Source organism: Myotis yumanensis, unplaced genomic scaffold, assembly GCF_028538775.1.
Source record: "Myotis yumanensis isolate MYYU_CA2020_CCGP unplaced genomic scaffold, mMyoYum1.0.hap1 SCAF_7, whole genome shotgun sequence".
NCBI classification, from domain to species: domain Eukaryota; kingdom Metazoa; phylum Chordata; class Mammalia; order Chiroptera; family Vespertilionidae; genus Myotis; species Myotis yumanensis.
This window is the reverse complement of record NW_027223758.1, coordinates 64963760-64977526: the sequence shown is the minus strand read 5'-3', so window position 1 is coordinate 64977526 and position 13767 is coordinate 64963760.

Here is a 13767-nt window from a genome sequence, read left to right as displayed (position 1 = left end):
AGTAACAAGCTGTCAGTCAACAGAAGGGGGGCCAAGCTGATAAAGAGCTGGGATCCAGTTTATCTCGCCAGATCCGCCAGCAGCTGAGCTACAGGCAGAGGGCAGTGGCTCCCAACCTGGTTTTGGCCACGCCCCCCCTAAGCATCACTAAAATCCTGACGCCCCCCCCCCCCATGGTGAGCCCTCAGTGACTTATATTTCTTATTATTCAAAAAGTTAACTCTTATTCACGTGGAGGAAGCCTAAAAGGCCATTAACTTGGTCTAAACAAGCTTCCAAAGAACATGGCATCTATGAAAGAGAAAAATAAAAGAACAAAAGGACAGTTGAAGTACTGAGGAAGAAATCACTAAGAAATTGTTAAAAAATAATATGAAGTGATATGAAAAAATAGCAAAGTTTCAAAACAGAGAACTGAAATGCATAAAAATGTTACAATATATATTTATATACTGTATATGAAGCCCCTAGGACCATAGAAATGCAAAAAAATTCACTGTTAATAACTCATTCTCGAATTGCCCCCATTAAAAGTCAAATTGCCCCTGTGGGGCATGTGCCCCACATTGGGAACCACTGCACTAGGGTCTTATTTCTTTCCCAGAAACTTTGGGCCCAGGTCCCCAAAAAGCAGTCAGAGACCTCTCCTTGGGTTCTGACCATGGTTACCAGGTTTTTCCCATGCATCCAGGGGATTTAGGGATAGATAAAGGCTCTTAGGAGTTGGGGATACAGGGTTCTGTCTCTGGAGCAGTCTGCAGGCTAGTAATGTGATGCCAGTGAGAATGCTAGCCTCTCCTCGCTCTGCCCAAGGCAGGTGGTGTGGGTGGGGAGACCGGTCTCGGGGTGGGGCCTACGGGCCACAGGGTGGGTGAGGGGGGAGAGCCAGGGTGGGAGTGTGGAGGGGCTCCCGAGGGTGGGAGGAGTGGGGATGCCTGAATCAGCACTGGAGGACAGCGTCCCACTGGCAGTGACGGCATCCACAATGGGCTTTGTACAGGGAGGAAGGAAGTTTTATTGGTTAAGCCACATATGTGATTTGTGCGTGTGCACGTGTGTGCATCTGTGCGTGGGGGAGTGTTTATTACCGCAGCTGTGTTAATATACCCTAAACCAGTGGTTGGCAAACTCATTAGTCAACAGAGCCAAATATCAACAGTACTACGATTGAAATTTCTTTTGAGAGCCAATTTTTTTAAACTTAAACTATATAGGTAGGTACATTGTTATTAACTTAATTAGGGTACTCCTAAGCTGGCCTTTGCTAAAAAAACGTCCTCAATCTGATTGAGGTACGTTCGCTGAGGTCGACCCCTTCCAACTCTCCCATCCACACTTGTTTCGTCTATCTCAGTGGTTGGCAAACTCATTAGCCTACGGAGCCAAATATCAACAGTACTTCAAAACAGACTCTCCCAGGCCAAAAACCGACTTCTGCACATGGGCCACGAAGTTTTAATCGCACTGTACATGTGTGCCTGCACATGGTATTTTGTGGAAGAGCCACACTCAAGGGGCCAAAGAGCCTCACGTGGCTCGCGAGCCGCAGTTTGCCGACCACTGCCCTAAACAGACAAATGTCTCCTCTAACCCCCAGGATAGAGGCTCCTTCCATTGTCACCCAAAGTCCTCAATGATCTAGCCCCTGACTGTCTCTACAGTCTTACCTCCCTTCTTTTTTTTTTTTTAATTTTTTTTTTATTTTTCGCTTAAAGTATTACAAAGGGTATTACATAAGTGTCCTTCCCCCCCCCCCCCCCCCCTTCTAACTGTCACAGACGAGCAGCACAGGAAGCTGTGAACTGAAGTTAGATTTTTTTTTAGTTATATTTCAGCAAGTACTTTGCTTTCCTACCTCAGTCACTAGTTAACAGTTTTGAAATGATTTACCTCAAGCACCAGAAGTTCTGATGAGACTTTTAGGAATCTTGAAAAGAGGTAACCCACAGAGAGAAGAGCGACGAGGCATACTCCCAATTCATTGCTATCACCAGGAGGTTTATGGACCGTTGTGAATTTCCCATGAGCCCTCCCATGGTCTTTCTGTGTGCCAGGCGCTGTTCTCTGTGCCGGAGCCCCTTTAACGCAGACCCCCCAGGGCAGTAGGTCCTGTGATTCCCGTCACCATCACACGAGGGAGGAGACGAGTCACTGTGAGGCTGACAAATGTGCCCAGCAGAGCCAGGGCGCCAGAGACAGGATTCGCGGGCAGGGGAGTTCATCTTTGCTCTGAGCCAGACACACACTGCCTCTCACCGGGAATTGTTCTATGACTTTATATAATTACCAAAAAGCCATTATGCATATACTGTGAAAAAGGCCCAGGAAGTCCAATGGCGTAGTTCACAATAAGACACGTTCTCTGGTCAGTGTGTGTCTGCCTTTGGTTTGGCTGTGAGTTATTTAGAAGGTTAGAAAGAAAACCACCTAGAAAATGTGTCCTTCTGTCTCCAGACCGAAGACTGACTGATACTCATAAGACAGGCGAGAGAGCATGATGGCTAAGAGGAGGGGCAGTGGCAGGAGTCCGGGCTGGACCCCAATCCCAGCTCTGTCCCTCACTGGCTGTGTGACTTTGGACAAGTTATTGAAGTGCTCTGGGCCTCAGTTTCCTCATCTATAAAGTGGGAATATCCATAATGACCGGGGAAGGGCCTGGTGTGGGCAACACAGAGCCTGGCATCCCTTGGGCCTCAGAGAACGCTTGTCTATTATATTACAGTCTGAGGGGTTGTTAACTAGAGTCACCATCCTGTACATCACATCCAAGGACGTGTTTATTTTATAACTAGAATTTTGTACCTTTTGAACCCCTTCATCCATTTTGCTTCTCTCCCAACTCCTACCTCGGACAACTTTTATTTGCATCTATGAGCTTTTTTTTTTTTTTTTTTTTTTTGGTTTCACACACAAGCGAGGTCATACAGTTTTTGTCTTTCTTTGTGTGACTTATTCCACTTAGCTCTCAGGTCCATCCAGGTCACAAATGGCAAGATTTCCTTCTTTTTTACTTGGCAAAGAAGCTGAGTAGATATTTTCCAAAGAAGGTACACAAGTGGCTGATAAGCACATGAAAGATGCCCAACTTCACTAATCTTTAGGGGAATGCAAGTCAGAGCCACAATGAGGTACCACTTCATCCCCACTAGAATGGCCATAATAAAGACAGGCATCACTAGCTGGTGAGAATGTGGAGAAATTGGAATCCTCATGCACAGCTGGTGAGAATGTAAAATAGTGCAGCCGCTTTGGAAAACAGTCTGGCAGGTCCTCACAAAGTTAAACATAGAGTTACCTTATGCTCCATCAATTTCACTCCTAGGTATGTATCCAAGAAAGATGAAACATATGTCTACACAAAAACTTGTACATGAATATTCATAGCGGCATTCTTCATAATAGCCAAGAAGTAGAAACCACTGAAATTTCCATAAATGGACGAGTGGATAAACTAAAGATGGCATGCCCATACAATGTAATATTGTTTGGCAATAAAAAGAAATGAAGTCCTGATAAACACCGTACCACAGATGAACCTTGAAAACACTGTACTAAGTGAAAGAAGACAGTCGTTAGAGACCCCATATCTTTGATTCTCATTTATATGAACTGTCCAGAGTAAGCAAATCCATAGAGACAGCACATTAGTGGTTGCCAGGGGCTGGGGGTCGAATGATGTTTGGGATAAGGTGGCAGTGACAGTTAAGGGATATGTAGGCTTTTCTTTTGGGTGATGAAAGTATCTAAAATTAGATTATGGTGCCCGGCCAGCATGGTCCAGTGGTTGAGCCTCGACCTATGAACGAGGAAGTCACGGTTCAATTCCTGGTCAGGGCACATGCCCAGGTTTCAGGCTCAATTCCCAGAGCGGGGAATGCAGGAGGCAGCCGATCAATGGTTCTCTCTCATCATTGATGTTTCTATCTCTCCCTCTCCCTTCCTCTCTCTGAAATCGATAAACACATATTTAAAATTAGATTATGGTGATGTTGGCACAACTCTTTACTAAATGCATATTAAATGGGTAAAATTTTTGGTATGTGAATTATAGCCCAATAAATACGCTAAAAAGAAGAAATGCTCTCCAGTGGCTAAGAGATTAAAATGTATTCATTGACTTTGCCAAATAGAAGACTGTTGGCAGGTGGGTGAGAGAAGTTTCAGGAAGTACTGGGGGTGGGGAGAGTGTGGATGGGTGATGAGAAAGACGACACATGAGGGTCTCGGCCAAGGCCCTATCTTGCCCTCTTAGGGGCGAGACTGGCCCTGACCCACAGTGTGGAGACTAGGTCATCAAAGCCAGACCCAATGCTACAGCCCAGGAGTCAGATCGTGAGGCTTGAGGGTACAGCACACTGAGTGGGAAAGTTGCATTAGCCTTGGATCAGAGGTGGTGCTTCAGTGCCTGGGCTCCTCAGGCTTGGGGGTGGGGTGGGGTGGGGGTGGGGGTCCCAGGCTGTTATGGCACTGTGGTCAGCCAGGAAGAGGGGCTGAAACTAGACTATGCTTCAGGGCATAGAGAAACAAAAGAGACAGAGGAGGGAGGGTGGGAGGCAGGGAGGGAGAGCAGGAGGGAGGAAGGAAACGAGGGGAAGGAAGAGGGCAAGATGGATGGACCACGGTGCCGAGGCAGCCAGGGGTAGGGCCCAGGTATGAGGGGAAGGACATTCCTGCCACTGTGAGATTGAGGTGGCAGGGTGACACCTTCTGGACTGTGTTCCATGGGAGGGTGTCACTTAGCTTCAGGAGCCCAGGATAAGGAACTTCTCGACAATAGTTCCTAATATCACTTAGGTTGCATTTTGATGCCAGAAACGAAGTCCCACAGGAAGTGACTTAAATGATAAGGCAATATCACCTCAGATAATGAGAGGCTCCCCAGAGCACTGCTTGTCATGTTTGCCTAGCAAAAATATTGTTTATGCGCACCTAAGCCAATCCAGGCGTGGAGATGGGAACGCTGCGGGAGAGCTTGCCTCAGGGCCTATGGCCCCAGGGACAAGGGCAGGTGACTGGACACCATCAGTTGTGTTATCGAGGAGATGGGGTGATTCGAATGGACGATGGGTTGGTCCCCAATGGCGTCTGCTATACCCATAGCTCTCCCTTCCAAAACATCCTCCCAGTGGGGCATCTGTGAGACCCGAGGTCTGCGGCCTTGCTCATGGCCACCCTGCCGTCCAGCACGGAGGCGCAGGCACGGGCTGCCCGTGGATGCACATGTGCACCTACACCGCCATGTTAGCTCTGCGTGGCAGGACTGCGGTTTCTTCTTTTTTCCCTGCTGGTCTCTATTTGGGACAAGGAAGTTGCAGAAATGTATTATTTCTGTAAAAAATAAAGTGGTTTAAAAGTAGAAGACACTCTTCTGTGGCACAGGTACCCGGGGCACGTCCACGCCCTCGGAGGGGCTGACAAGGCCCCGGGGGCCTGGCCTCTCTCCCCTTGGCTCCTCACAGCCTCTGCTCAGAGTCCACGCTGAGGTGAACTCCGAGGGGACTGGCCTCTGGCCTCCTCCCTCCTCTTTGTCTGGCCCGTCCCAGCCCCTTTTAAATCTCAGCTTAGAAATTGTTTGCTCATTTAGCCGTCCTTGACCCCCAAGCCTGGGCGATACGTCCTCATAGTGTTCTGTGAATGCTATGGCCATTTCACAAGGGCCTCTGTGTGTGTGGGGGGGGGGGTGGGGGGGGGGTCTCCTCTGCGGCCCTGTGGGTCCCATGAGGACAGGAACTGTCCTGTGACCCCTTGACCCCAGTGCTTTGTGGAGGGTCTAGCACACAGAAAGTGCTTCATAGATATTAGTCAAATGAGTCAAGCGGTAGTGGGTGGTGAATGGATAGTGACTAGAAAAACATTTACACGGAAGGATGGAAATCCAGGGGAGGGGTGAGTGGATGGGTAACTGGGCGGAGGGGAATTGTGTGAGCGGCTGAGTTATATGCTGTGAATGGATGGGGGGCCTGCAGTGAACGGTGAATGGATGTTCCGCATAGATGATGTATGATGGGCAGATCATACGTGAGCGAATGGGGAATGGGTGAATGGGTGTGTGCGCTGTTTGAATCCACCACGGGGTGTCGCCCTGCACCAGTTGGAGTACTGGGCCCTGGTGAACGCTGTTTCTGACCAAAGTGGACTTTAAAAAGGGGAACCTTTTGTCCCAGGCAGTGGTGAAAGGTTCCCCGGTGACGCAGGCTTGTAAACAAGTTGAGAAGACGCTGCGCAGCGAGTGCACGTCAAAGCGAGACCTGCAAACAGCGCTTCCACGACCTTGGCCCTGCTCGTGGGCTCCGGGGTGGGGTTGGGGGGGACACGCTGAGCGCCCGGTCAGGAGTCCTCCCTGCTCCTACGGCTGCAGAGCTGAGGCAGCCACATTTCCCAAGCTGCAGGAAGGTGTTGGGGTGGTGGGGTGGTGGGGTTAAGGATGGGGATGTCTCAACGCCTAAGCAGTTCCTTTGGCCAGAGGCACACGCCCTCGCCTTCTAATCGCCTGATTTCCAACTTTATTGGGAAAGCGACATCCTATCTCAAACTCCAACCCCACCCCAGCTCTTCCTAGCCTTGGCTCCATCAGAATCTGAATTTATTTTGAACTTGAGTCAGGCTCACATTTTGAACCCCATCCTCCCCAAACACTAATCCAAGGCGCCTTTACTCCCACTCTGCAGGGCCTTTTTGTGCAAATGCCATTCCTAAACCCAAACCCCAATCTTCTAACTCTAATCACAGTACCTCTTCAACCAATAGCAACACCACCTAACTCAACCCCGGTATGGACCAACTCCACACCCACCCATGGACTCATGGACACTTCAAAATGCTGTTTTTAAAAAGATAGACAGGAAATGCACGAATACTTTGTGGGTGTTAACGTTCCAATGATACAAATGAGGTTGGCCGCAGTGTCTCCCTTCACCAGACACTGTGTCCTGCCCACCATCCCTTCAGAACGCTCAGCTTTGCAGCTGGACCTGCATCCTTTCACCAATGGGTCACCCTAGCCATGCGTTCCTGCGCCCTGCTTTTTAGACAATGCCGTGCCCTAAAACTTCTCAGGCGGCCTTCGCGAGGCTGTGGCAATGGTCCAGGAGAAGGAGGATCCTGACTGTGGGGCAGGGAGGTAGCAGTGTATGGAGTGAAAAGTGGCCTAGTCCTAGATACATTATGAGGGACTCGCTGGGATAGGCCAAGAGGCGAAGGAGCTTGTGAGGGCCTGAGCACCTGGGCGGGCCCAGAGCAGGTGGGAGAGTGCGTTGGGCTCTGCAAGTGCTCTCACTGCCAGGCCCCGGGCCTGCTTGTCACTCAGCAGGACTCCAGCTCACTGATGCATTCCCATGTGGAGGACTCAGATCCAGATAATTTGTTCAGTCATTTATTCACTCAGCTGATGTTTATTCAGCTCCTGTTCTGTGCCAGGAATGAGGAAGGAGCTGGGGCTGTGAGATGGTCTCTGTCCCCATGGAGTTACAGCCCAACAGGGGAGAGGGAGGTTCATCTGATGAAGGAATGAAACACGGCGAGTGAGAAAGGACAGGACGGGAGGCCCTGTCTGGGCTGCTGGCTTTGCCCTGACTGTGGAGGAAATGGGAGGTACGGGGGTGGGGGGGGGGGGTTGGGGGGTCCCTCCCTTCACCTCCACAGTCCAACATGGGCCTGGAGAGGTCAAGGACGAGAGGAGGAAGGCACGGGGTGTGTGCAATGGCAGGGACAATGGGGCCACGGAGGAACAGAGGGGCGAGGAGAGAGACAACAGGGAGCTTACAGAGGAAGGTCAGCGAGGCCTTTTTACGGAGGTGTTTGAGGAGTAAAGCTGAGATGGAGCCGGGCTGGCATGATCAGGGTGAGGCTGGGGAGGTGGACAAAGCCGGCGAGGAGGCGCCGAGGTTGAGAAGGCCTTGGCCAGCTTGAGGACCTGCACCAGTGTCAGCTTCCGCACTGAGAGAGACCACCCCAACATGGAGTGTTCAAACAATGACCCCTGGTTTTGCTCACAATTCTGTGGGTCAGCAATTTGGTCTTTGTTCTGCCAAGTGGGTCTCAGGCTGGGCCCAACTGAATGCACTGGTGCGTCTGAGGTCGACTGGAAGGTGAGCTGGAGGTGGGGACCCCTGGAGGTCTCGGGTGAGAGGCCTGTGTCTGCTCCCCAGAGCTAGCTTGAGCCTGTCCCACGTAGCGGAGCAGGGGCGTGAGAGGAAGCTGCCAGGCCTGGTGAACCCCAGGCTCAGAGCAGCACAGTCTGTGGACCAAGGTGAGTCACGGGCTGGCCCAGACTCAGGGAGGAAGGGGTGAGCAGTCCCCATACCTGGACAGGAGGAGCTGTGGGGATGGTGTCTGTGCTGCATGCACCGTGGCCAGTGAGCTGGAGCTGAGAGCAGGATTGTGGTGTGGCCACAGGGGTTGGACTCTTCATGTGGTTCCAAGTGCAAGGGGAAACGGCTTAAGTGGGAAAGACTTAATCTAATTAAAATTTCCCAAAACTGGATGGATTGAAGTGGACAGGAGTAGATGTGGGAAGAGGTGCTGCCCTGTCCTAGGCTGAGGGAGGGGTGGCTTGGACCCGGCCCCAGGATCTGTGGAAATGAGAGGCAGGAAGAGCATCGGCTAGACCAGGCAACAGGCCGCTAGGCCACTGCCCGGCCAAAAGAGGGAGTGTTGAGGGCGACGTCTCAGGTTTCTGGGCCTCAGAGTTCCCTGCCCAGACAACTGGGAGCCTGTTTCCAGGCCTGACCCTCCCAAAGGGACCTGTGCCATGGGTGTGCTCCCGTAGGCCTGGGAGAGGCAGGGGTGCTGTCTGCAGGGGCAGACATTGCTGTGTACAGAGCTTGTGCTCAGTCCTGGGGGTCATGCATGTTTGAGCGAGGCCCACAGCTCTGGATGGAGCTGGGGTGCGGAGAGATGGGTTCCACAACTGTTAAGGGAATAACTGAGGGTTGGTTGTGTCTGAGAGGCACCCACATGGAGACAGCAGACAGGTGGCTGAAAGAGAAGACTGGGATTTAGAGAGCAATCCTGCAGGGGATAGAAATCACTGGCAAAACCATGGAATAAACGCCACAAACACTGATGACGACACTTGGGAAAGGCCTGTCCCAGGCCATGTACAGTATCAGCATACGAGTGTGTGCTGAATAAGTGAGTCAGTGTCAGTGAGGGAAAGAATCTCTGCCCCGCCCCCCCACCGCTGCTGCCTGCTGACCTACACTGCACCACCTGCACCGGCTCCTTAGCAGACTGTGCTCTGGACACACTGCACACTGGCCTTCTCTTAGTCTGTCTCACCTCAGGGCCTTTGCACGTGCCTGGCTCTCAGCCACGGATGCTCTCCTGTGACTCTCAGCCTGGCTAAGCGCTATCATCCTTCAGGCCTCCACTCACATGCCTGTCTTGACATCCCAGTCTACTAGTAGCTATGCCTCCTACTGTCTCTGCTTATCTCCAGCCGATTTCTTCATTCACGTTACAAGAATGGACACAAGACACTGGGGGGCTGGGGTGAGGGCATGTGCTGGGGGTAGGGGAGGCTGGGGGAAGGTCAATGGGGAAAAAAAGGAGACATAGGTACTACTCTCTGCAATACTTTAAACAATAGAATAAAATTTTTAAAAATGGGCAAAAAAAAAAAAAAAAAAAGTTCCCTTCCGGGCAGTTATTTATCTAAATGTCGAGAGCAGGGGCTGTGTTGGTTTTGCTCGCTGCCCTCTGCCCAGCACCCAGAATAGAGCCTTGGTCGTACTTGGTGTCTCCTTGATGCCCTTCCTTGCCCTTGTACTCTGATCCTCACGGTTTCTAAGCCCAAGGAGTCAGGTCGATCCTCTCCAGGCTCCGACCCACGCTCAGTTCCCCAGGAGGGTGCCTCCCTTCCTACTGCTCCTCCCTCCCTCCCTCCCACTCTGTCCCACTGGGGCGCCCCTGGGCACCTCGCCTGTGTGCTCAGGCAGTGCAGGGGCTTGGAGGTCCTTTTAGGTGGCCCTGGACAGGCCATGCTCCATCTCTGGACTTCAGTGTCATTATCAGTAAAATGGAAACAAAAACAGGCAAAGATGAAGCATTGAGCCAGAGGAGGGGAAAGGCAGAGAGGGGGAGAGTCTGCCCAGGTCCCAGGGGATGGAGACCAGACATGCTGGGGAGCTGGCCATCTGGGGTGTGATCTGCAGGTGGAGAAGAGACGCGAGGGCATTTGCCTGCAAATGCAGTGACTCCCCAATTCTCTTGTCTGTAACCCAAGTTAAGGAGTCCATTGTCTAGTGCAGTGATGGCGAACCTATGACACGCAAACTCATTTTTTTGGTTGATTTTTCTTTGTTAAATGACATTTAAATATATAAAATAAATATCAAAAATATAAGTCTTTGTTTTACTATGGTTGCAAATATCAAAAAATTTCTATATGTGACACGGCACCAGAGTTAAGTTAGGGTTTTTCAAAATGCTGACACGCCGAGCTCAAAAGGTTTTGCCATCACTGGTCTAGTGCAAGCCTGAAAGGAAGGTGTCACAGAACAGTACTCACCTGGCCGTCTGCTATGAACTCTGGTAGTTTTTCCTTTCCGTTTCTTTGATTTTTGTTTTTAACAAGGCTGATTGCACTTTGCGAAGTGGATTCCAGGACCCCCTTCCAGGTTACAACTTGTCGTTGGCAGTAGCAATAAAGAGATCTGGCAAATGACTGTCAGAAAGCGCATCACCCAGGCCTGGCTGTGCCCTGCCCCACACCCCTCCCCTGAGCACAATGGGGTGGGGGAGGTGACAAGCGTCACCTGTCTTCCTCCATCCACCCCAGGCTGAGCTCTGCCTCTGTTTTCTGTTTTATCCTCAGAATATTCCAACATAATCTCATCTAACACCTTCCAGGTGACACACCCAGGATGCCCTGGCACAGATGGACCAGCCAGGAACATATTCAAGTCTGGATAAAGAGCCCCGCCCCAGCCAAGCCCCCGATGCCCAGCCACCCCACTGCTCTGGGCCCAGCTCTGGACCCAGTAACGGGAGGAAGGGGCACCTCACTCGGCCAGCGCTGCTCCAACGTGTAGGTATTGTGAATGTCATCCCTGCCCACACATCTGTGTTGGAGCATGGGTTGGCCCCAGGCCTTGGTGCCTTGGAACCTGTTATCTCCACCCCACCTGACCCCATCTTGTCTCTTTCTTCACCACAGCTTTGCTGAGTGGCCAGATTGTTATGACCACCTGACGTTTGTAGGCAAATTAGCTATAATTTCGCGCTGAAGTTGCTAGAGGGCCAGACCTTTATAAATAGGGAAGCAGGTTGTTTACCACGATAGTAGAAGTGATTTTTTTCTGAAGATATGGGTAAACAACGCGATTTAACAGCCTTTGAACATGGGATATATATTATGATGAGTGGCCAGATTATTATGACCACCTGACATTTGTAGGCAAATTAGCCATACACTGCATCATATGGGATATGGAAGCCGAAGGCCTGTTCGAACACCTTTGCTGTCTGCAGTTACCAAGATAAAATGTCTCCAATTCAGCTAAGGCTTAGCTGATCAGGAGGTTAATTGATGGGTTGCATTTCTTCCATTTCTCTCTCCCTTTCCCCCCTCTTCCAAGGACACTAGAGCAGATTAGAAGAGGCAGGGAATGGAGATCATCAGTGCTTACTGCCAGGGCCTGGGCTAGGGGGCTGTGTGGTTGAGTCAGAGGTGATCTCTTACTGTGGGCCGGGAATCCTGGGCCTCCCCTTGGCCCTCTTTATGGCTCCCACCTCACCCCTATATCCATCCGGCTCACAGCTTAGCCTCCTGACAGTGACTCAGACTCCTGGCTCTTTCCCACCTTGGAGTCATTGCATCTGCTCTTCCCAGGGCGTGGGTTGCCCTTCCCTCTACTCTTCCCTTCCGACTCCAACATCACCTTCTCAGAGAGACCCTCCCTGGGTGGTTTCCCTGAAGAAGCTTCCCTCCCTCTTCCTGTTGTCTCTCACAGGGCATTGTTTTATTAGAATCTCTGAGAGGACATAAAGAGTGGCTAGATGAGGAGCACTAACTACTCCCAGCACTTATTAGCATTGGTAGTAATCCAGGTCACTCTTGTCCCCTTGCTTATCCCCCCTGGAGTAAAAGCTCCCAGAAGGTAGGTCCTCACTTCTCATGTTAACCGCTGTATCCCCAGACCAGTGTCTGGCACACAGTAAGTGCTCAATAAACGCTTGCTGAGTGAGTGAATGAATGAATGAATGAATGAACTCTGTTGCTGGGAACAGATTGATTTCAGGGAAGAACTTTCCCAGGATGCCTTGCACTCTTGGTAACCCTGGGTGGGGCCTGGGACTCAGGGGAGTGGGTTCAGGCAGGGACAGCTGAGGGCCCTGGCCGGCCCTGTGCCCTTTGTGTACCCTCTCTGTTCCTCCACCCCTGTCAGCCCTGACAGCTGGTAGGATCCAACTTGGCCTAACCTGACAGCCAGAGCTCCCTCCAGCTCCCTGCTGCAGGCGACAGGTCTGTTCACTAGCAGACAGCTCTGAGGTGTGCACCAGGAGAGCCTCCTCCCACCTCTGCTGCTTGTGAGTTGTCATCAGACTCATCCCTCTTTGCAGCTCGGCATCTCAGCTGAGAAATCAAGGTAGTAATACCTACTGTGAGGACGGAATGAGGCCACGTGCTGTGCAGTCCACCTGCTGAAAGACTGACGTGCAGTTGACACTGATAATCAACCATCCCAAACCACGGGCAGAGTGCACGTATGCTGGCTGGCCAGTGGGAGGAGACGTTCCTTGTCCCACGATGGCTTGTCCATTATGTGGGATGGTGGCAGTGCCTGAAATGCCGCCGTCTGGGCACCCTACCTGGTAGCCTCTCCCGAATCTTCTTCGGAACAGCAAATGCATCTGGGAAAGGCTGTGCGGTAGGGCTCGGCCTTCAGAGCAGGAGAGCTTTTCTCTTCTTGCAGGTGGGGGTCGTGTAAAAGGCCAATGCATTTTAGGAGAAAGTGATGAGGGGGGAAGAACATGAAGGGAAGGACAGGCATCCAGGGCTGGCCTGGCCTTGACTTTTAGACGTAGGTGAGGTCCTCATCTCAGCATACACCCATCGGAATAAGTTCCAGCTGGACAAGAGAGGGTAATAACACTGAACCATGACAATTCTAGAAGGTGATGTGTTACTAGGCAACAGCATGAAAACGTGACTAAATCCATAGATAACCCTGAAATATGACACTGAAGGCAGAATCCATAACTGCATTTGGGTTATATGCATAAATATAAATGAATCCTGCAACTCAAAAACGTGGTTGGCCACATATATGGTGCCCAAAGTTCAAGTCTCCTTCCTCTGCGGGGGTTCATACACATGAGTAAGGAGAAGATCAGCATTACTACACCAGGCAGATGTTATAAACAGGCACTCCACAAAAGAAACAACCCCAGTAAAACATAAATAAGCATATAAAAACATTCAACTTCATCAATAATCCAAGAGACAATATTAAAACAATGGCACTTTTTTTAAACGTGTCACACTGGCAAAAACTGACAAAAAGTCACTTTTTATAAAGTGACAATCCTCAGTGCTGACGAGGATATGTGAAATGGGGATTAAGATAGACTGATGGCAGGGATCTAAGTTGATCTAATTTCTGAAGGAGGAGTTGGTTACAAACAATAAATCTAAAACACCCTTGAATCAGAAATCTCACTTTTCAAATTTATCTTTCACAAGAGTAGGATAGGTATACAAAGATGTGTGCACTAGGGCAGTTTATTGCAGATTTTATATGACAGTGAAAAGTTGGAAACAAA